The sequence below is a fragment of the Pleurodeles waltl genome, chromosome 2_2 (genome assembly GCF_031143425.1).
Source record: "Pleurodeles waltl isolate 20211129_DDA chromosome 2_2, aPleWal1.hap1.20221129, whole genome shotgun sequence".
NCBI classification, from domain to species: Eukaryota; Metazoa; Chordata; class Amphibia; order Caudata; family Salamandridae; genus Pleurodeles; species Pleurodeles waltl.
In genome coordinates this window covers 744,427,709-744,452,021 of record NC_090439.1, presented here as the reverse complement: position 1 = coordinate 744,452,021, position 24,313 = coordinate 744,427,709, and positions in this window count along the sequence as shown.

Genomic DNA, 24,313 nt, shown 5'->3' with positions numbered 1-24,313 from the left:
AGTCCCTAGATAGAGTATTTTCTGTAATGTGTAATGTCTTCACAGTGATACACTACACACACAATTGGAATAAAAAACAGAACAATTTACAAATTGATAGCATATTTGTGCAAATAGCTATAAAAAACATTCCTCCTCATAAAAGGAAAGTTTCACCCGACAAATGCCACAATAAACATATTTGCTGATGTACTAAAGAAACAAAAGAAAAGCATGCTCACAAGCAATTGATGAAGTTTGGGAGAACGTTTGAATTATGTTTGTCTGAAAACAGGTGAGAAGGCCTATACATATTCGTTAGTACAGGCTAACATGGCAACACTGAGGAGCCAGACTCACTGGAACAGGAAGATGTAGTGGCGATTGCCACCACACACCAGAGTGTCCCCAGCGAGCAGGCAAGGGTGTCAGCTGTCCTCCTGATCAAAAAGTAATGGATGTTGTGGATATTATGGTGGCTTGGACAGCAGCTCTACTTAAATGCTCCTGTTGTGGCTGTTATCTAGGCCCACCCCCTGAAAATTAACTTACACTCACAACTAGACATCCCAATGGAAATGTGCACTTTTACCTACACAGTGAAACATGTAGGTGAAGGTATTAATTGTAGGGACATACTTTTTCAGTGTATTATGATGTCACACTTTTATACATTAGGCACTCAATTATTTGGGCTACAAGGAGCCCTTAAGGGGTGTCTTATTCAATGTCTAAAGTCATTTTTTCTGCATGTTAAAGCATTTTCCTCTTACGTTACTGCATGTTTTTGGATTGCAGCCAGCTAGGCCACAAAGGTGAACCTTTAGGCATGTTTTTCTTGTGAAACATATTGGTGATGTAAATTTACAACACAGGACACATGTAATATTTAACCTTTATGCCCCTGAGGCACTTCCTGTGCCATTTTAGAGTGGTTTTCTGAAAATTTAAATAAGCATATTTGGGCATGGCTAATTTTACCTCATGTTCTAGGGAGAGAGCACATGCACTGCAAGGCTGAATGGCACCCTCACAGTGCCCAATGTTAAAATACTACAATAGTGGAGGGGTCAACTGAACAAGGCACACTTTCTCTTAATGAAATACATCTACTTTTGGGAATAAATAAATGTACCAGGAAATGTCTAAACCAGATTCCCAATTTTCCTGCTTTTGAGCTTGCCTAAAACAGTTGAAAATTAAGAGCAAGCATTATTTATACCATTAGCTCTACAAAAGGGAGGGAATCACAATCGGACGTCAAAATTCAATTTGACTAGGAAGCTATTCAGGTTTTCATGATGCATGACCTTAATGTGGAGGATGCCTTGATGGGCTTTACAAAAATTAGAAGATCTGCAAACCACATGGAATTTGGTTTGGTGCTGTGTCTTGAAGGCGAACTAAGACCCATCTTTAAAACATTTAACAGAGAGAGATACACCGGAGGACCCAGAAAATAATTTGTTTAAATAATTTGGATAACATTGATGAATGTTTCACTGCAGTCACATTTTAGAAGTATTTTAAAAAAGTTATCTATTGACTAACCAATTTAGAATTGCAATATTACAAAACCTCTATTTTATGGACAATGCTGCAATTGATTTTGTGTTTATTATATGACCATACTATGCTAAATATGAATGATCTTCAATGGCTCTAGCGCAGGTGTTTTAATAAAAAGATTTTTTAAGAGTTAATGTATTTTGAGAAATGGATTTGTGTAGAAAATGTAATAACAGAGAAAAATAACGCACACGTTTGAAAATGTGATCACGATGAGTGGCCGTCAATGTTCACAAAGTATACCTATTAATGGTTTATTAATATGAAATGTTGAGTATATGTTAGATTAATGTAGTAATATGTCATATTAGGAGTTATGCATCATGTATGAGCTTTATTAATTGTAGGCCTTAACTTAGCAGAGGTCTTAGCCTAGTTGCCCAACCTCATGTCAAGCTGTATTTCTTAACGTTTAATGAAATGGCCGTCTTAGAGAATTAAACTGTGATTTTCCAATGTATTGTTTAAATGTGTTCGTAGCTAAAAGTCTTTCTCATGAGAACCGATTGCTAGAAGATGCTGTTCTTGCTAAATGTAACAATAAAAGTGTAGTATGTGTAAAGCTGACTTTCTCAGGGGAAGAACAATAGAGACACTGACTGGAGTATAAGCTGCAACAATATTGTTACCTGACGAGCCGGATGATGAGGACATTGCAAGAGAAGCCAACCAGCGACATGTGAATGGAGTAGTGGCAGAATTCATAGATTTGGAATTTTAGTTTTATTAGACAAAGTATGAACATGCAACCCCTTGACCAATAGGGACTTGGGAATTCGTTTTTGGAAATTTAACTTAACAGGACTGCACTGAGAAGAAACCAGCATTGCACACTTTGCCATTTGCCAAGCCATTCTCTCTATTCTTCTGGAGGATGTGCCTTTATTCTTTCAAGTTGCTTAAAGACTTTGCGTTTTCTGAACTTTGACGTGGAATCCTGATGCATTGCTGACTGAACTGATGTTCTGCTGACGAAGACTACCTTAGCTTACCGATCCCATTGAGGAGAGGTATTCTTGTACCCATGTGTATATTAAGCCTATTTGTTTTTTTTCTTTCTAGATACCAACCACACTGTTTGATAGAGCCACAGTAAGATGGTTTCCAAATTTGTGTTTGCTAAATTGTTTTGCATGAAGCCCAACATGCTGATGCTAATCTGGTGTTAGTTAAGGATTCTCACTAATGAAAGTCTGCAATAGGGAATAACGTTTGATGCTTTTCTTTGCTGAATCTAAATGTATGTGATATCGTTTGTGCAAATATTCTTGTTATTAATTTGCACTGTCATCTTTGAATGTGTGATAGTTCAAGCTTTGATTAGATTGCGTTTCTTTCACAGGTTCGGACAGCCAGTGTTGTTTTTGTATGTTTATCATTTGATTTTGAGATTAATTTACGTGACATTAGCATTGTTAATATAGGGAAATAAATGTTCTAACTTTTACTAAAGATGTGGTTATTCATGACTGAAAGGTCATGATGTGTAAAAATTACTGACTCCATTGATTATTAATGCTATTGATTATCACTGATTATGGCATTGATGATTAATTATTGACTATTGATCTGCATGTCCTGGAGTTATTGTGGGAACGTCTTAATTGCAAGTCAAAAAGTTCATTGACATATTCACGTCCCCTTGTATGTTTACTTATTAAGGTCAGATGCGCTAGCAATGGCTTATAGCATAAACCAGACAAAAGAATGAATAAACCGGATATAGTCAATAATAAATATACCGGTGTGACAACTTTGGAGAACAGGATATCATCAAAACTTTCAAACCCGTCCCAGAACATGACCCTACCTGAATATCCAACTACTATAAGTCAACCATCAGCAAAGTGGCAGAACTTGCTTCACTCCAAAGAAAATAACAGCAAACATGTTTTCCAAATCCCAGTAGTTTTCCAGAGAACCACACGAAGAAATACAAGTCCTTGGAGTTACTAATAGTATTTGGCACCAACGCTCTGAACATCTCTAAATCTCTGTAGCACTAAGCCTAATACCTACAAAAGACATATTTTTGAAGCCAAGGCTGACCCTAACAAATCCAAAACCAACCTGGTATGAAAAATTACTAAAGAAAGTTTTTGAGCCTGTAAATAATGTTCCTACTCATCTGTCTCCACTCTCTCTTTCAGACTACATGGCTAACTACAGAATCGTCCAGCCTCCTTCATGCATAAAATAAGGAAGCCTGACCACTCACTCTCTGTTATCCTCTCAAATGCCTACTTTAAAGAAATTACCTGCAAAATTCTTGAAATCTCTCACACCGAGCTGAACTATTACTGATCTTATACCGTCTCCCACTTCTTAGTCTCTGTCTTGGGTAATTTAGTAAAAAACATCAGTCCACCCCTTGTACGACACCCCTGGCCAATGCTTCCATGAGGCAAATGCCCTGAAAATTGTACAAGTTACCCAACTACTACAAAACCTGACCGCAGACCCATAGGATCCTAATAACTTCTGATCAATTTCAACTATCCTGAGTTAAAGTCATGAAGAGATGGGTAGCAGAGCAACTTAACAACTTAATCATTTATAATTACCTGGTTGATGATCTTCAATCAAGCTTCTGGTTGGGTTGCAATGCCACACATAGTGGATGATGCACTCCCTAACCTTGACAATGGAAACTCCTGCTTTCTTATCCTCCTTAGCCTATCTGAGAAACTGATAACCTTGAGTGTCTCACATTCTCTGCGAAGTACTAACGCTCTCCTCCTAGAAACACAAGCTTTCAAGAAAGCTAGAACTGTGAATCTCTCCTTCTCTAGAAGTGGGTGTAGAATCTGGAACTCCTTACAATGCAACGTTAGGATGAACCCCTCTTTCACACTTTCAAGAATGAACTCAAAATCCTTCTACACCAGCATCATGTTCAAACTGAACTGTCCAAATGCTGACTCATTTTATCACCTCTTTGTGGTATTTGTGTCCAGCGGTTGCACTACTAGTACCTCTTCTTTTACTGGCTGTTCTTTTGCACTGCTATGTACTGTCATATTGTTTTTCCAGTTTCTAACAGGGATAAGCAATCAACAAAAGAAAGGGGGCAAGGAGAAAGAAGCAAAGACAGCACAACTTCCAAACAAACCTAATAAATACACCACAGTGCTTTTTTGCAAAATGGAAGAACAAGAGTCATAAGTGCTCTCATATTCAAGACGAAAGGCCTTCCCCCACCTATCAGGTCACATGCTTCATCACTGGGCCCATCTTGGCACTAGCCTGAAAGATACTGGTGCCATCTACCACCCAGAAGCGGGGAAGCCCATGAGGTTTTTTTTATTGCATTACAGGATGGGGGCTGATGTTGAGCCAAAGAAGGGATAAAAGGATCTAACTGCAAAGGGGAGAGAGACAACAGAGCATAAACTAAAATTACCTCGAGTTGTACAAAAATAGTTTTATTGGGTCGCCAAGGGGAGGTCTAAAGAATGGTAGGGATAATTTGAGCCACTTGCTGAGGTCTACCCCTATGACACCCTCAAATGAGGTGTTAGGCCATTCGTCAAGACATTGGCCCTCATTCTGACCTTGGCGGGCGGCGGAGGCCGCCCGCCAAAGTCCCGCCGTCAGGTTACCGTTCCGCGGTCGAAAGACCGCGGCGGTAATTCTGACTTTCCCGCTGGGCTGGCGGGCGGTCGCCTTCAGACCGCCAGCCAGCCCAGCGGGAAAGAGGCTTCCACGATGAAGCCGGCTCGGAATCGAGCCGGCGGAGTGGAAGCTGTGCGACGGGTGCAGTTGCACCCGTCGCGTATTTCACTGTCTGCGCAGCAGACAGTGAAATACATGTAGGGGCCCTCTTACGGGGGCCCCTGCAATGCCCATGCCAGTGGCATGGGCACTGCAGGGGCCCCCAGGGGCCCCGCGACCCCCCCTACCGCCATCCGGATCCCGGCAGTCCGACCGCCGGGATCTGGATGGCGGTAGGGGGGGTCGGAATCCCCGCGGCGGTGCAGCAAGCTGCGCCGCCGCGGAGGATTCAATGGGGCGGCGGTACACTGGTGGGAGCCCGCCAGTGGTGCCGGTCCGACCGCGGCTTTACCGCCGCGGTCGGAATCCCCATTGGAGCACCGCCGGCCTGTCGGCGGTGCTCCCGCGGTCCTCCGCCCTGGCGGTCAAAGACCGCCAGGGTCAGAATGACCACCATTGTGCCTGATTTAGTTCTTGTTAGATGAATTTCTCCGTCACAAAGGTGATGGATATCCAGTCCGTCAAAATATAAATCCCATTATGACCCATGGGATTTACAGTTCTGTGGATGGGATAAACGTCACCATAGTGACAGAGTAACTTGTCCGTCAAGAACTAAATCAGGCCCATAGTTTCCCTCTCTGCTCAATGTGTGAGCATCAAATATAGTGGCAAAATTATTACATCATGTTCCAGAGAGATTCAATCCTCATGGAATGATGCCCTTAGCATCTTTGGACTGGTCTTCTTTGTGAGGTTGAGGACAGTGGAAAATAACATGGTTATTCTTAAGTACAGAAAACAATTATAAGACATACATATGTAAATATATACATCATTGTGTTGAGGGATTGAAGAGAACAAATTTATAAGGTCCTTAACAAATTTCGGCCAGCTTACTGCTCTATTAGCCCTGAAGTTAGATCTTTCACCGAAGATCGTTGTAGAGCTCACTAAACTGAAGTCATTATTATGTTTGCCTCATATTTGGCATGTGGATGATTTAGGCCCAATTAAGGATAAGCTTAATCATATTATTACACGACTTCGAGCCCGTCAGATCCATTGGCTTTACTATATTAATATGTCCCTATTAGAACTTGGTCTGAGAGACAGCTAAAATAATCCATCTTCTATTCCCACAACTGTAGTCGCTAGAGCCGAGGCCAGCTACAGGGAATTATTCATGGATAAGAGGGAATCTTCTGTATCCCTAAGCACTTTATTAAAAACATTTTGTACCATAAAACTGCATTTGAGTTTGTTGTAGTTTTAGCCCTTATTAAGCCACTACATTTAGGATCGTTGTATTTGAAGTTTAAATATGGTGTTTTGCCATTAGCTAAATTTACATTTGGTCATCATTCGCCACTAAGTCCAAACTGTATTCTTTATGCTGTATGTTGGAGGAACATCTGTTGATCTGTTGTATTTTGCACCACCTATTCTAGAGCAAAATGAGTTGTCCCATCAGTTTATGGGCATAACGGACTGGATAAATGTGTTAAGAATATGCAACACGTGATTGCTATTTCTACATTTGTGCATGCCACATTTCTGTATATGGCCTGGCTGACAAGGTTCAAACATTGCGCAAGGCTAGACTTTCAATATATAATAAATATCTGTTGTTTTGAAGCTAGTCTTTTTTATCAAGTTTTTCTGGAATTTTAAAAATAATTGTGTTTCTAATCAACTGCTAAGGTTCTGTTAATGCATAGCAAGTATCTGTTGTTTTAAATGCATGATTTTTATCAAGTGCTTTTACAATTTTAAAAACTGTTTTGTTTTCTTTATAAACAGTATTCAATACTATACGAATATGGGGGGTTACAAGGCCAACCAGGATAAAACCGAGATTTTGCTTTTCAATGTGTTGCTCCCTCCACAAGCTCAAAGGTTTGGTAACAATTGTCCCACAAGATACCTTGAGATTATGGTGACACATAATTATATGGATCTATTTAAACTTAATTATGAAAAAATGCTGCTTAAAGTGAAGAGCCTATTTGAAAAATGGCCCCTCCTTCCACTTACATTAATAGGCTAAATCCTATTAATCAAAGTGTTACCTTTGTTTTCATTCCTCTTTGCTAATCTCCCTGTAAAGGTCAATAATAGTTTTTAAACAATTAGACTCCCTTATAATTAAATGTTTATGGAAAGGAAAACATCCTAGAGTAAGGTATTCAATCCTACAGACAGATAAAGAGTCGGGATGCCTGGCTCTACCAGATTTATTCCTGTACTACAAGGATGCATGGCTGGATACGATGGTGAAAATGGGTTTAGGGGATGAAGGCGCAGGTGGCAGTTGATATGTTTTTTTATAAGGAAAATGGTGCAGGCGAGTGGAGGTAGTTTGCCAATATTTCTGAAAATGGCAAAACTTCCAAAAAAACAAAGTATAAAGTGCTAGCTCATATACACTGGTTTATACAAAAAAAAATTCAAGTGAAGGCAAATTCCACCTTGCCATCGATTGGTCAGGCTACAGGATTGCCAGGGGCTCAACCTGGCAATCCCAGACACTATTTGTAGGATTTGGAATGGCAAAGGGTTTTGGACATTGGCATATTTTTTATCTGGGCATGCAATGGCTAACTGGGCAGAGAGAATCCTTCCAGTCGGGGTTAAAATGCCCAAACTTTGGTACAACTACACCCAACTGACAAGTATCATGAATAGCAGGATGCAAGAAATGCATTTTTTTCTCCGAAATTATTATCAAATTATGGCAGAAAAGTTAATTAGTAGGAATAGGTAATTGGTACAGGTTTTTTCAAGAAATATACTGATTCATCATGCACAGAAAAGCATTTCACTAAGATAGAACAGGAGACAGGCTGCAGATTGACAACTAGGGATTGGGAAGGTATTTCGACTCTAGCTTATAAAGCACTTCGGGCACCTTATTTCAAAAGAATGTGATTTCTATTGCGTTGGTTGGCATACTATACCCCTAAAGCTATCCATAAAATGTATTCATCTGTTCCCAATGTTTGTTTCGGGTGTTTCCAAGAGTGAAAAGGGGATTGGGCACACTTTTTGTTGGTTGCCCGAAACGAATGAAATTTTGGGATAATGTACTCTGCCTATTGAGCCAAGGAATCCAGTTAACTTTTCAAGTGGAAATAAAGTCGGCTCTGTTTGGCATTTCAAATCAAACATGTATCCTGGGCAAATATATTCAGAGCTTTATTGCAGCATCATTAGCTGTTGTAAGGTCCTTGATTCTTCAATGCTGTTGTACAACTACAGTGCTTACTTCACAGGAGTGGCTGACAAAGCTGAAACGGGTAGGATTATTTGAAGAAGCGTATGGAAGGGGAACAGGTAGCCTGCAAAAATATCAGTATACTTGGACTCCATTGGACATAGTGATTCCGTAAAAATATCTAGTTTTGCGTTTTGCACTGGTTCAAGAAGTTCTGATATGGTAAGGCACTGGCACTTCATACACTCTTGCGCCTTGAAGAGTTTTTTGTTGCAATGATAAAAATACTGCGCTACACGGCACCTAAGAATCACCATTATTGTAAGGCATAAGCACTTTATCCACTTTTGCACTTTGAAAGTGTAGCGCCAAATGTTTCTAATTAAGTAATCATTTCTTTTTGTACCTAATCATGTATTTACCATAGATTTTTTCATTCGCATTGCGATCGGGCAGCAGGAAGGCCCACTAGACGCCAGGGATTTTGTTGTTGTTGTTATGATGTGTGTTTTGAGTGTCGGGGAGCGGCCCCTTGGGCAAGGGTCCCTCCCTTTTTGGGGGAAAATTATTATTAGCCATTTCTGCCCCCCTTGGGGGCAGATTGGCCTACTATTTTAGGCTGATCTGCCCCCAAGGGGGGCAGAAACCACTGGAACGCCAGGGATGTTTTTATTTTTGTTTATTTATGTGGGGGGGTGCCCCCTTGGGCAAGGGGCGCCCCCCCAAGGGGGCATAGAACTGTTGGCCTTTTCTGCCCCGCTTGGGGGCAGATCGGCCTATTTTTTTTAGGTCCATCTGCCCCCAAGGGGGGCAGAAGCCACTTAGGCACCAGGGATTGTGTGTTTAGTGGATGGGGGGGCAGCCCCTTGGGCAAGGGTCACTCCCCTTTGGGGGGCATGTCTTTTAGGGCCATTTCTGCTCCCCTTGGGGGCAGAGACCACTAGAACGCCAGGGATTTTTTTTATATGTTTATTTTTGTGGGGGGGCGTCACCTTGGGCAAGGGGCGCCCCCCAAGGGGGGCATTGACCTGCCCCCAAGGGGGCCATTTCTGCCCCCCTTGGGGGCAGGTGGGCCTATTTTTTTTAGGGGCAGAAGCCACTTAGACACCAGGGATAGTGTGTGTGTGTGTTAGTGGATGGGGGGGGCCTTGGGTAAGGGTCGCACCCCCCCTTTGGGGGCACATGTACCAAGGCCATTTCTGCACCCCTTGGAGACAGATCAGCCTATTATTTTTAGGCTGATCTGCCCCCAAGGGGGGCAGAAACCACTAGAACGCCAGGGATTTTTTTTTATTTGTTTATTTTGGGGGGGGGGTCCCCTTGGGCAAGGGGCGCCCCCCAAGGGGGGCATTGACCTGTTGGCCATTTCTGCCCCCCCTTGGGGGCAGATGGGCCTATTTTTTTAGGCCCAACAGAAGCCACTTAGACACCAGGGATAGTGTGTGTGTGTGTGTGTTAGTGGATGGGGGGGGCCCTTGGGCAAGGGTTGCCCCCCCCCCTTTGGGGGCACATGTACCAAGGCCATTTCTGCACCCCTTGGGGACAGATCGGCCTATTATTTTTAGGCCCACCTGCCCCCAAGGGGGGCAGAAACCACTTAGGCACCAGGGATAGTGTGTGTGTGTTTTTTTGTTTTTTTTTGTTTGGGGGCTGTCCCCTTGGGCAAGGGTCGCTCCCCATGGGGACACACTACTAAAGGCATTTTCTGCCCTCCTTGGGGCAGATAGGCCTATTTTTTTAGTAGGCCCATCTGCCCCTATGGCAGAATCCACTTAGGCACCAATTTCTAAATGTTTGATGGTGGGGTGTTTGTCAACTGATGAAGTATTTGCATTTGTGATAAAAAATGTTTTCCTCCTTTTTGTTCTAGTTCAAAGCTTTTGCTTTATTTGCTGTGGCTCCTTGTGGTTTTGGCGGTGGTTGTCCTGCGGTTTGCATAGTTGCATGTTTTAGGTAAGTAAAAACAATTTACTCCAAAGGAGTATTGTTGCCATGCATGAATGACATGTTTGTAGGGGGTGTACTAAATGCAGGATTGTGTGTGAAATTGTCCTTAGATTTGTGCACAATGATATTTGTTTTGTCTTATTTCTAATTTGCTTTTCTTTCTTTCTTTTTAGTGGGATATCATTGGTGATTACTGTGTCTGTGCAGAGTAGTTGCTGGTGATTCAAGCTTTTTCAGGCAAGTGAGCGGTATAGTTTTTGAGTTTATAACTCTTACTAAGAAAGCTACACTTTGTTACTTATCTTACACAGTGCTGGTTGTTGGTGGTGAATTTGTCCAGTTAATTTTAGTAGGAAAGATCATGGCTAGCCGCAGGATGACCGCTCTGCAGGTGGTTGGTATGCTTTTTGAGTCATTGTCTGATCATGATTATGAGACAGACTCTGCATCTGAGGCAGAGGAGGAAGTGAGAGATTCTGGCAGTGATGTTTCTGTTGGAGAGCAATCTTCTGATAAGGAAGCCACACTCAGCGCAGATGAAGGGCCTGTTTTAGAGGATGACACTAATGTGCCATTAGTGCAGCAACCTGGGGCTGAAAGGTTTCCCGTTATAAGACCTGATCTCTGGGTTGCCCCAGACATGGAGCAGCCAGAGTTGCCTGCCTTTACTAGTCTCCTGGGGTGTAGCACCAATACAGAGAACTTTTTGCCTGTCAATTTCTTTGAGTTATTCATGGATGATGTGTTTTTGGAAGAGCTTGTTGAGCAGACTAATTTGTATGCGGAGCAGCATTTGAGGGACAATGCTGCTAGACTTAGGCCACACTCTAGAGCTGCCCAGTGGATTCCCACAAATTTGGAGGAGATAAAAAAGTTTTTGGGTTTGACTTTTTTGATGGGGTTGATAAGGAAGCCGTCACTGGCTTCTTATTGGTCTACTAGTCCCTTGATGGCAACAGCTATATTTCCTGCGACCATGAGTCATAATCGGTATTTGCTTCTTCTTAGGATGCTGCATTTTGTTGACAATGGATTAGCCTTGCCACGAGATCACCCAGATTCTGACCGTCTTTTTAAGATTAGGCCTGTCCTTGATCATTTTGTAGATCGGTTTTTGGAGGTCTATGTTCCAGGCAAACAGATAAGTGTGGACGAGTCTTTGGTCCTCTTCAAGGGTCGTTTGGTTTTTAGGCAGTACATTCCTAGCAAAAGGGCACAATATGGAATTAAATTGTATATGCTGTCTGAAAGTAGTACAGGATATGTGTATAGTTTCCGTGTCTACACTGGTAGGGATTCCAATATTGACCCCCCTGGTTGTCCTCCCACTTTTGGAGCCACTGAGAAAATTGTGTGGGATCTTGGTAGACGACTGTTCAACAAAGGTCACCATTTGTATGTAGATAACTTCTACACTGGAGTGCAGTTGTTCAAGGAATTGTTTAAAGTGTACACTGTTGCTTGTCGCACAATTCGTTGTAACCGGAAAGGCTATTCAAGGGAGCTTGTTTGTAAAAAACTTGAGAGGGGACAGTGCTGTGCCTTGCGTAATGATGAGCTGCTAGCTTTGAAATTTTCAGACAAGAGGGATGTCTACATGCTAAGTACCATCCATGATGAGAGTACTTCCCCCGTGACTGTTTGGGGCAGGTTGCTGAAGTGCGCAAACCTGTGTGCATTTTAGATTATAATACGCACATGGGAGGAGTAGATAGAGTTGATCAGAGGTTGGAACCTTATACTGCTATTCGTAAGTCTTACGTTTGGTATAAGAAGTTAGCAATTCACCTCTTCCCCTTAGCAACCTTTAATGCTTTTATTGTGTTTAGGGATAGGTCTCCAGAGTCAAAGATGACATTTGTGAAATTTCAGGAGTCAGTGATAGAGAGCCTTATTGTGGTGGAACAGGCCAGAGTTCCTAGAGAAGCAGTGGTGGAGGATGTGGCTAGATTGAAAGATCGCCACTTTGCTGAGCACATTCCTCCCACACCCAAAAAAGACTTTCCAGCTAAGAAATGTAGAGTGTGTTTTCGAAGAGGTATCCGGAGGGAGACTCGAATGTACTGCCCAGATTGTCCTTCAAAGCCTGGGCTGTGTGTGGGTGGTTGTTTTAAGAATGACCACACCCAGAAGAATTACTGGGAACAACCATGAGTGTAAACTCATGTCTGTTTTGTATTTTCATGTTCAGTTTCATGGTTAGCATTTCTGTCATGTACTTAGTTAGAGCTTTTGTGTTTGTAGTTTTGTAATTATTTCTACTTAGTTAGGGGTTCCTCTGTTTAAAAAAATAAAAAAAATGATGCCATTGTGTGTGGAGTGGGGCTTGGCTGAGGGTGTACATAGTGTACATATTGACTTGCTGTTGGCTACTGCAACACACTGCCAGCCAAACACCAGTCCACACACTCCCATCAGCTGGTGTGATTGTTGTATCAGGCATGTGGGCGTATGTAAGTGATGGGCCCTTGAGTGGCGCTGTCTGTCGATGTGAGTGTTGTAATGTGCTGGGCCCGTGGCTGGCGGTGTGAATGGTCTTGTGCGTGTCATGTATGAAAGGTGTGTGAATGGACTGTAAAGCGGTTGGTGCCTTGTCGCGGCTTTACAGCTCACGAGCTGTGAGTCATTGGTTCAGTTTTTTGCCTTTCAGTTATTAACAATGCATTTCATTTTTGTGAAATCTCTTGTTAATAAAATTTGATCCACTGAACCATCACTCACCCTCGTGCTAAATCCAACCAGTATGTGTGGTAAAAATGACAAAACCTGCTCCGCTGTAATCTGGCGTCGCAGCACACCTGTGACACGCTAGGTGCCTCGGGTGGGACCCCGATGATGAAGCATGCCACCAACTTGGTTGATGGGTGAGGGGTCTTTTTCACATAACCTAAGTGCGTTTCTTTTCACAATTTTAGTGTTTGGCACATCACAGACGTATGTGGACACATCAAAATGATATATTACAAAACTACCTGTGTTTGGGGGTTAGGGGGCACCTATGTTTTTGGTCCTGGGTGCCGCTTTCATCTAGGGAAACCTACCAAACCCAGACATTTTTTAAAACTAGACACCCCAAGGAGTCCAGGGAGGTGTGGCTTGCGTGGATCCCCCAACATTTTCTTACCCAGACTCCTCTGTAAACCTCACAATTTGCTTAAAAAAGCATATTTTCCTGACTTTTCTTAGTGGGATCACCGCTCCAGCACAAAATTCCTACTCCCCAGTGTTCCCCTCAGTCTCCCAAGTAAAATGACACCTCACTTATGTGGGTCCCCAAAGCAGAGTCAGCCTAAAGATGTATAAAAGAAGAATATGTCCTTATAAACTCGCTCTGCTATCCCCTCTATCTCTACAAATTTTGGGACTTATTCTGTTGCAGGCACCTGGCCCACCCACATAAGTGAGGTATCATTTTTACCGGGAGACTGGGGGGAACGCTGGGTGGAAGGAAAATTGTGGCTCCTCTCAGATTTCAGAACTTTCTGTCACCGAAATGTGAGGAAAATGTGTTTTTTTTAGCCAAATTTTGAGGTTTGCAAAGGATTCTGGGTAACAGAACCTGATCAGAGCCCCACAAGTCCCTCCATCTTGGATTCCCCTATGTCTCTAGTTTTCAAAAATGCACAGTTTTGGTAGGTTTCCTTAGGTGTCGGCTGAGCTAGAGGCCAAAATCTACAGGTAGACACTTTGCAAAAAACAGCTCTGTTTTCTGTCAAAAAATGGGATGTGTCCACGTTGTGCTTTGGGGCATTTCCTGTTGCGGGCGCTAGGCCTACCCACACAAGTGAGGTATCATTTTTATCGGGAGACTTGGGGGAACGCTGGGTGGAAGGAAATTTGTGCCTCCTCTCAGATTCCAGAACTTTCTGTCACCGAAATGTGAGGAAAATGTGTTTTTTTAGCCAAATTTTGAGGTTTGCAAAGGATTCTGGGTAACAGAACCTGGTCAGAGCCCCACAAGTCACCCCATCTTGGATTTCCCTAGGTCTCTAGTTTTCAAAAATACACAGGTTTGGTAGGTTTCCCTAGGTGCCGGCTGAGCTAGAGGCCAAAATCTACAGGTAGGCACTTTGCAAAAAACAGCTCTGTTTTCTGTCAAAAAATTGGATGTGCCCACGTTGTGTTTTGGGACATTTCCTGTTGCGGGCGCTAGGCCTACCCACACAAGTGAGGTATCATTTTTATCGGCAGACTTGGGGGAACGCTGGGTGGAAGGAAATTTGTGCCTCCTCTCAGATTCCAGAACTTTCTGTCACCAAAATGTGAGGAAAATTTGTTTTTGAAGCCAAATTTTGAGGTTTGCAAAGGATTCTGGGTAACAGAACCTGGTCAGAGCCCCACAAGACACCCCATCTTGGATTCCCCTAGGTCTCTAGTTTTAAAAAATGCACAGGTTTGGTAGGTTTCCCTAGGTGCCGGCTGAGCTAGAGGCCAAAATCTACAGGTAGGCACTGTGCAAAAAACAGCTCTGTTTTCTGTCAAAAAATTGGATGTGTCCACGTTGTGTTTCGGGACATTTCCTGTTGCGGGCGCTAGGCCTACCCACACAAGTGAGGTATCATTTTTATCGGCAGACTTCGGGGAACGCTGGGTGGAAGGAAATTTGTGGCTCCTCTCAGATTCCAGAACTTTCTGTCACCATAATGTGAGGAAAATGTGTTTTTTTAGCCAAATTTTGAGGTTTGCAAAGGATTCTGGGTAACAGAACCTGGTCAGAGCCCCACAAGTCACCCCATCTTGGATTCCCCTAGGTCTCTAGTTTTAATAAATGCACAGGTTTGGTAGGTTTCCCTAGGTGCCGGCTGAGCTAGAGGCCAAAATCTACAGGTAGGCACTTTGCAAAAAAACAGCTCTGTTTTCTGTGAAAAAATGTGATGTGTCCACGTTGTGTTTTGGGGCATATCCTGTCGCGGGCGCTAGGCCTACCCACACAAGTGAGGTACCATTTTTATCGGAAGACTTGGGGGAACACTGGGTGGAAGGAAATTTGTGGCTCCTCTCAGATTCCAGAACTTTCTGTCACCGAAATGACAGGAAAAAGTGTTTTTTTAGCCACATTTTGAGGTTTGCAAAGGATTCTGGGTAACAGAACCTGGTCAGAGCCCCACAAGTCACCCCATATTGGATTCCCCTAGGTCTCTAGTTTTCAAAAATGCACAGGTTTGGTAGGTTTCCCTAGGTGCCGGCTGAGCTAGAGGCCAAAATCCACAGCTAGGCACTTAGTAAAAAACAGCTTTGTTTTCTTTCTGAAAATGTGATGTGTCCACGTCGTGTTTTGGGGCATATCCTGTCGCGGGCGCTAGGCCTACCCACACAAGTGAGGTACCATTTTTATTGGGAGACTTGGGGGAACGCTGGGTGGAAGGAAATTTGTGGCTCCTCTCAGATTCCAGAACTTTCTGTCACCGAAATGACAGGAAAAAGTGTTTTTTTAGCCAAATTGTGAGGTTTGCAAAGGATTCTGGGTAACAGAACCTGGTCAGAGCCCCACAAGTCACCCCATCTTGGATTCCCCTAGGTGTCTAGTTTTCAAAAATGCACAGGTTTGCTAGGTTTCCCCAGGTGCCCTCCTGAGCTAGAGGCCAAAATCCGCAGCTAGGCACTTAGTAAAAAACAGCTCTGTTTTCTTTCTGAAAATGTGATGTGTCCACGTCGTGTTTTGGGGCATATCCTGTTGCGGGCGCTAGGCCTACCCACACAAGTGAGGTACCATTTTTATCGGGAGACTTGGGGGAACGCTGGGTGGAAGGAAATTTGTGGCTCCTCTCAGATTCCAGAACTTTCTGTCACCGAAATGACAGGAAAAAGTGTTTTCTTAGCCAAATTTTGAGGTTTCCAAAGGATTCTGGGTAACAGAACCTGGTCAGAGCCCCACAAGTCACCCCATCTTGGATTCCCCTAGGTGTCTAGTTTTAAAAAATGCGCAGGTTTGCTAGGTTTCCCCAGGTGCCCTCCTGAGCTAGAGGCCAAAATCCACAGCTAGGCACTTAGTAAAAAACAGCTCTGTTTTCTTTCTGAAAATGTGATGTGTCCACGTCGTGTTTTGGGGCATATCCTGTCGCGGGCGCTAGGCCTACCCACACAAGTGAGGTACCATTTTTATCGGGAGACTTGGGGGAACGCTGGGTGGAAGGAAATTTGTGGCTCCTCTCAGATTCCAGAACTTTCTGTCACCGAAATGACAGGAAAAAGTGTTTTTTTAGCCAAATTTTGAGGTTTGCAAAGGATTCTGGGTAACAGAACCTGGTCAGAGCCCCACAAGTCACCCCATCTTGGATTCCCCTAGGTGTCTAGTTTTCAAAAATGTGCAGGTTTGCTAGGATTCCCCAGGTGCCGGCTGAGCTAAAGGCCAAAATCCACAGCTAGGCACTTAGTAAAAAATAGCTCTGTTTTCTTTCTGAAAATGTGATGTGTCCACGTCGTGTTTTGGGGCATATCCTGTCGCGGGCGCTAGGCCTACCCACACAAGTGAGGTACCATTTTTATCGGGAGACTTGGGGGAACGCTGGGTGGAAGGAAATTTGTGGCTCCTCTCAGATTCCAGAACTTTCTGTCACCGAAATGACAGGAAAAAGTGTTTTTTTAGCCAAATTGTGAGGTTTGCAAAGGATTCTGGGTAACAGAACCTGGTCAGAGCCCCACAAGTCACCCCATCTTGGATTCCCCTAGGTGTCTAGTTTTAAAAAATGCACAGGTTTGCTAGGTTTCCCCAGGTGCCGGCTGAGCTAGAGGCCAAAATCCACAGCTAGGCACTTTGTAAAAAAACAGCTCTTTTTTCTTTCTGAAAATGTGATGTGTCCACGTTGTGTTTTGGGGCATATCCTGTCGCGGGCGCTAGGCCTACCCACACAAGTGAGGTATCATTTTTATCGGGAGACTTGGGGGAACATAGAATAGCAAAACAAGTGTTATTGCCCTTTGTCTTTCTCTACATTTTTTCCTTCCAAATGTAAGACAGTGTGTAAAAAAGACGTCTATTTGAGAAATGCCCTGTAATTCACATGCTAGTATGGGCACCCCGGAATTCAGAGATGTGCAAATAACCACTGCTCCTCAACACCTTATCTTGTGCCCATTTTGGAAATACAAAGGTTTTCTTGATAGCTATTTTTTACTCTTTATATTTCAGTAAATTAATTGCTGTATACCCGGTATAGAATGAAAACCCACTGCAGGGTGCAGGTCATTTATTGGCTCTGGGTACCTAGAGTTCCTGATGAACCTACAAGCCCTATATATCCCCGCAACCAGAAGAGTCCAGCAGACGTAACGGTATATTGCTTTCAAAAATCTGACATCGCAGGAAAAAGTTACAGAGTAAAACGTAGAGAAAAATTGCAGATTTTTTCACCTCAATTTCAATATTATTTTTTTCAGTTGTTATTTTCTGTAGGAAACCCTTGTAGGATCTACACAAATTACCCCTTGCTGAATTCAGAATTTTGTCTACTTTTTAGAAATGTTGCGGTTTCTGGGATCCAGCATTGGTTTCATTCCCATTTCTGTCACTGACTGGAAGGAGGCTGAAAGCACAAAAAATCGTAAAAATGGGGTATGTCCCAGTAAAATGCCAAAATTGTGTTGAAAAAGTGGGTTTTCTGATTCAAGTCTCCCTGTTCCTGAAAGCTGGGAAGCTGGTGATTTTAGCACCGCAAACCCTTTGTTGATGCCATTTTCAGGGGAAAAACCACAAGCCTTCTTCTGCAGCCCCTTTTTCCCATTTTTTTGAAAAAAACGAAATTTTCACTGTATTTTGGCTAATTTCTTGGCCTCCTTCTGGGGAACCCACAAAGTCTGGGTACCTCTAAAATCCCTAGGATGTTGGAAAAAAAGGACGCATATTTGGCGTGGGTAGCTTATGTGAACAAAAAGTTATGAGGGCCTAAGCGCGAACTGCCCCAAATATCCAAAAAAAGGCTCAGCACAGAAGGGGGAAAAGGCCTGGCAGCGAAGGAGTTAATGTGATGCACCAAGGTGTGGACAGCGCGTACTACTACAAATCACCCTTGGTGTGCCCCTTCAGGTAACAGCATAGGTTCAGGACCTAGCATTAGAAAGTCACAGAGGTACACCTCGGCCTACACACTATGTTAGCATGATACAGGATCAGAATAAAAGTCAGGATACCAATTTCACATGAAGTCGTGCGCTCAGGACAAGGGAGCGCGCGTCTTCACCATGCAGGGACGTTCCAGTCAAAAGAACAGTAAAGAAGAGATCCTTTTAAATACAATTTGTATTGGTTACATGACATTGTGCAGCCAGCTAGTGGCAATGTAGGATTATTTTACTATAGCTTTGAGTTTACAAATATGGGTTCCTAATCACAACAAGAAGGAAACAAGAAGGAAGTTAGTCATACATTATTATCATATATACTGATATTCCTAAATCTAAATGGCATGTTGTCTGTGGTGTACAGATATATACAACGCACGTTTGATTACTGCACTTGTGCAGGTTGTGATTACGTTTTATTGATATAAAGTGTTTGTGAGGGAAAAAAGTCCATGTCCTCGGATAGGTATGAAGTGTGGCCTGCTGTTCAGTCAGACTGGAGGCAGGAACAGCGGAATGCTACTCAGGGGCCCCGGGCTGTGTGATCTGCAGTCACATATGTTAAAAAATATATTTGATCTCTTATTGAGGAAAAAAAAATAAGGCTCAGCTTTTAGGCCTATTGGACCGAATGTGATTTCAAGTCACAGACATGAAATGTTGTTACAATATGGAAGTCCCTGTGAATGTAAAAACTGAATGATTTATGATTTAATTGAAATTGCGTTAAAGGCAGTCTTATGCAAGGCGAGTTTATTACCATCTTTGTAAGTTTGGTAGCTCTCTTTCAAAAAATGATGTCTTGGGGATTTTTAAGAGTCCTTGTACAGCATGCATGATAGGTTCAGGAGCAGTAGGCTGCTGTGTAGGTGATATTTCATAAGACTACTATTGCAATGGGTGAAATTCATGCCAGTGCTGGCATCCATATGGAACGCACATGGTTGGATTGTCATCAGATGTATTCATCACTCGTGCAAGCTTTCCTGCTTACTTGGCTAACAGAGTTCATGATTATCAATAGGTGGGAGAATATTTCGGCCTGGGCATCAGTGAAAATTCACATTATTAATTGGCATTGTTTCATGTTCTTTTCTAATTGTGCTGCATCTATTTATAAAAGTACTGCAACAAGTAATTGAGAGCTCATCCAAACTGAAGGCACTATCGAGTTATACCATGTTTTCTAGCTCTGAACGTGGAGTGGCGCTGTGTTGTCTGTATTTCAGGCCATCACACCCCATTTATAGTAGCATGTGCTGCATGTTAATACTAGTGAGCGACCTTTTTAATCAACTCGTATTGTGCTCATCAACATCCATGTTTTTGCCCCATATTATAATAGGGTTTCTATACACTGCTGGTCGCAGGGGGCACAAGTAGGTAACTGCCTGCATGTTTTATTTACAGCAACGTCGTGGCCTAACGTTTTAAAAGGGTGAAACCGATAACTGAAACGAATGTTCAGTTTCCTGGGAGACCTCGGGCTACACTCCCAAATAGTGTCTACAGGCAAAAGAGCAGGATGCGGAAGGGCTTTATAAATAACAAATACAAAAAACGTTCCGACTTCCCATCCAGCCTCAATGTTTCACAGTAATGGCTTCAATCCGAAGGGGATGTCAAAAGCACGCTTAACCCCAAGAACTGCAGCAGTACTGCGGCCACCTCAGTGATGGACGGCGCCGGGGAATAATTGCACTGTCCTTTGACTATAAAACAAGCCCTGTGGAAATTGTACTTATGTTGAACTTGGATAATGTGTATACAAGACACTGGACAAACACGGCTGAATCTGAAATTTGTCACATGTATGATTGCGAATCGAGAACTTTCATACACATCAACAAAGAATGTGGAACACCTGGCCCCCGGCTATGGAGACTCTCTATAAATGTCATTCCCTGATTACCTCTTGGTCCTGGAAAACATTAGCCCCTTCCCTTTTCTAACCCTCTTTACCATCTGTTTGTTCTTCATTTCAATACCAATGGTTGAATACAGCATACTAACTAATGTTAAAATACTAACCTTCATGGCCAGCTGCTGTGCCTGGATTAATCAGAGCCCCAGTCAAGACGACATTTTGCCTTTTGAGCACTCCCTCAACCCTAGCAACAAGACAATGCATGAGGACGTTCGTTGCAATGTGGTGCCCAATTGTGCCTTCCCGTTTTGTGCCGCAGTGGCCTCAGTGTAACGCCAGCTTAGTGTTGCAGCGTTACAGAATTATTACCTTACTTAATTATATCAAGCTACATTGCACACAATTGTATGACATGATGCTGTAAAGTGGTAGAAAGGCAGTTTGTTGCTGCTACATAAAACACTAATACAAATGAAGACATAAATAAAATAACAGTCGGATATTCTGCCCCACTAATGTATTCAAACTAAAGAGTAATTCTGATAGCTACATAACTATAATAGGTTGTTTGCAATTAGCTCTAGCAATGAGCAATGGCTTTCTTTTGATGAGCCTCAATACCTAATAGCTTCTTGTCACTAGCAATGAAATAATAGCAAAAGGATGGTAAATATTCTGTGGCAAATGATAACTGTGGTTCAACCTGCACACTTCTGTGTCCACAGAGCCTTTCCTTAATCACAGCCACAAAATCTGAGCTAGAGCAGCCGACTTCTGTTAGACCTGACACCCTTGGTTGGTAGTCCCCCAAACCTTTTGCCTTCACCTCTCCTGTTTTGCTGAATTCGTTTTTGTTGGTTTTAGGGATCTGCACACTTTACCACTCGTACCTAGTGCAAAAGAGCTAGTGCTCTCTCCCTAAAACAAGATAAAATTGACTTCCACCTGATTGGCATATATCATTTACTCATAAGTATTTGGTAAAGTGGTAAATCATATACCCAGGGCTGATAAATTAAAAGCTACTAGTGGGCCTGCTGCACTTATTGTGCCACCTACATAAGTAGCCCCTTAACACATGTCTCAGTCCTACCATCGCAGCTTATATGCAGTTTTAAATTGCTATTTCGACCTGACAAAATAAACCCCTTGCCAGGCCTAAAGCCAGTGCGGCTGGTAATTTTAGCATGAAGGGTGGCAGGGAGCCACACGCATTCGCACTCACTTACACCCATGCATTCACACACATGCACACACACCCATTCACAACACTCACTCAAATACACATACATTGATACATACACGCGCACATGCACCAAACATCAAAAAACTAAATTTAACTAAACTGCAGCTCTCTGGGAGGTAAGCCTTGGGGGTCCAGGAGGGTTGGGACTGCTGTGTTCTCTCATTGGCTCACATAAGGTCAGCCAATATGGGAAGGCAGCAGTCCCTCACTTGTCATAGAGTGGGATGGCGTCAGTGAGACTGCAGACCCATCCCCAGTCTGTGACAAGGTACCACTGATTGGCACTCGGCCCTTGAGCACTTTAGGACTTAAACTGAAGCACCCAGGTCCGAGGCGATCAGTGACGCTCACTTTTGCCAGACTGAAGAGGTCAGGCCCACAGAGTTCAGCTCAGACAGCGAGGAGCCTGCACATTTAGCTCATGTCTAGCTCCTGGCTGCCTAACCTGAATAAGAAAAATGTTTGTCAGGGTGACCTTTGTTCAGTCTGATAGACACTCTTCTTGTCTGGAAAAAAGTGGGCATGTGCCCCTTTACTCGTACGGACGGCCACAGCTGCCTAAAGTTAACTTTTTAGTTGATATAAGTCATTCCTAGGATAAGCCCTAACCAGTTTGTAGGGCAGGGTGCATTGTATTAAAAAGCTGGACATGTACTTTTAAGTTTTACATGTCCTGGTAGTGGAAAACTCTACTAAGGGGTGGAACTCGCTGTGTTTCACTCCACAGAATTCCACAAAGTTATATAAAAACTCCATGAGATTCTGCAGAGCTCTATGAGTGGAGGGAAATCGGAACGTCAAGCTGCCCGTGCTGATTTTTAGCACTGGGAGCTTGTTCCAAGCTGAGAAATCAGCGCAAACACACCATGTGGTGTGCCAGAGGGTGCTGCTGCTCGAGTTAGTTTTGCTGCCGCTCAAGTAGATTATCTACTTGAGCAACAGCTTTCTCAACGTGAATGGTAACGACCCCCTGCGTTGGGAAAATCACAATGGGTGCCATCCTAGCAGCCGAAAATCACACTAGGGGACGCCACTTCCCGCTCACCAACTTAATGTTGGCGAGCTGTGCATGAGAAAAAACTCCACCACACGGCAGGGTGCAGAATTCAACCAGAACTCCGCATTACATGTGTAACGCGGAATTGCCACTAATCAGCAAACTCTGCTGGGGGAGCAGAGTTTATCGCCCACCTTTAAAAAACCTCCAACTTAATTTTGCACTACTCTGTGCTCTACCTCTCCCATAGGATAACCTTACATCTATTAAATGATACAAATTGTTTGGGAGCAGGTTGAAATGTCACGTTTAGTGTGTAAGGAATTGTAATTTAAAATCCTTTTTAATGGTAAAGTTAGATTTTAAGTCACAAATCTGAAAATGCCACATTTAAAAAACTTGGGGTTTTCTTGTCCTAACCATCTAGTGCATACAGCCTGTTTCCTAGGTCTCATGACTAGGTATAGTTGGACTTTGTGTATTCCTCCCAGAAAGCCATACAATAGAGGGAAAGGGCGTTGCAAGAATGGGGCGTGGAGCTGGGCACAGCCCCACTTTCACTTAAAAGGCATTGCTTTAGTATACACCACAAAGAACTTCATACTAGCCTATTGTGGCTCCAGACATCCTGGGACCTGGGCAGGAAGGAAGGGCATTCCAGGCACTTCTGTCTCAGGAAAATTCTAGAAGTTTTTTCCACTTTAAAACTGGCACCAGGTATGAGCTTAGGGCCTTCAGGCTCTCTCTTAAGTACACTCCTGGACCTTTGGACTCTACGGAAGAAGGACTGCCCTGCTGCTTGAGACCTGCCCTGCTGTCTGAGAAGGAAGACTGGACCTGATCCCTTCAGCCCAGGCTGCATGAGTGACTCCAAGGGCTAGTTAGCTGGACTCTGTTTCAGAGCTACAGGGACATAACAAGTTCCACAGGCCTATCTACAACTTCCCAGGTGATATATTGCAATAGACCTGCTTTGACCTGCCTACGCCCCCCTGCTGGCCAGTGCCAGAGTGAGTTCCTGATCCCCAAGAGGTACCTCCCAGGTCCTGGACCCTTGGTGTGGCATCAGTTGAGCTCCTCCTGAAAGAAAAGGAGAAATTCTGACCTTTTGGGCTTTTTGTGACCACAACGAGGCCTGTTCATGACATGATTGTGTTACCTGCACTGATCACTGATGCAAAGCTCTGGTGAACCTGACTCTTCACGTTACAGCAACCGCCAATGACAACAAGCAATGCACTTTGCACTACAGAATCGACAGCCAGCAGTGACGGCCAACGTGAAGCTCCAGCAACAACGGCTTGCGACACCAGACAGGACCTTCGCCCTTCAGCGATGACTATCCACTATGCCTGGCGTGTTCTTCTCACTACAGAGAGGACCATTTGTGATGTTTTCCTTGCTCCATGTGGCTTTCCTCGACCACGAGCTGGACTCCTCACACCGGACTTGGAGAAGGCAACCTTTTCAGCAGAACTAACCTGATCCCTGTATCCAGTCCATGCTCCATACCAGTTGGCCTGAGCTTCTTTCACCCAATCTCACACGACCAGATAACTGTGAGTGGCACTTTGTGCTTTTAGGTGCTATACTTACCTTGAATCTTTGAAATTGCAGCTCTCCGGTTTTACTGATTTGATTTTGGTTGTTTTGGGTCAAATAATTTATTACATTTTACTCCTTTTTTCTAAAATGATGTGGGATTTTTTTGTATTGTGT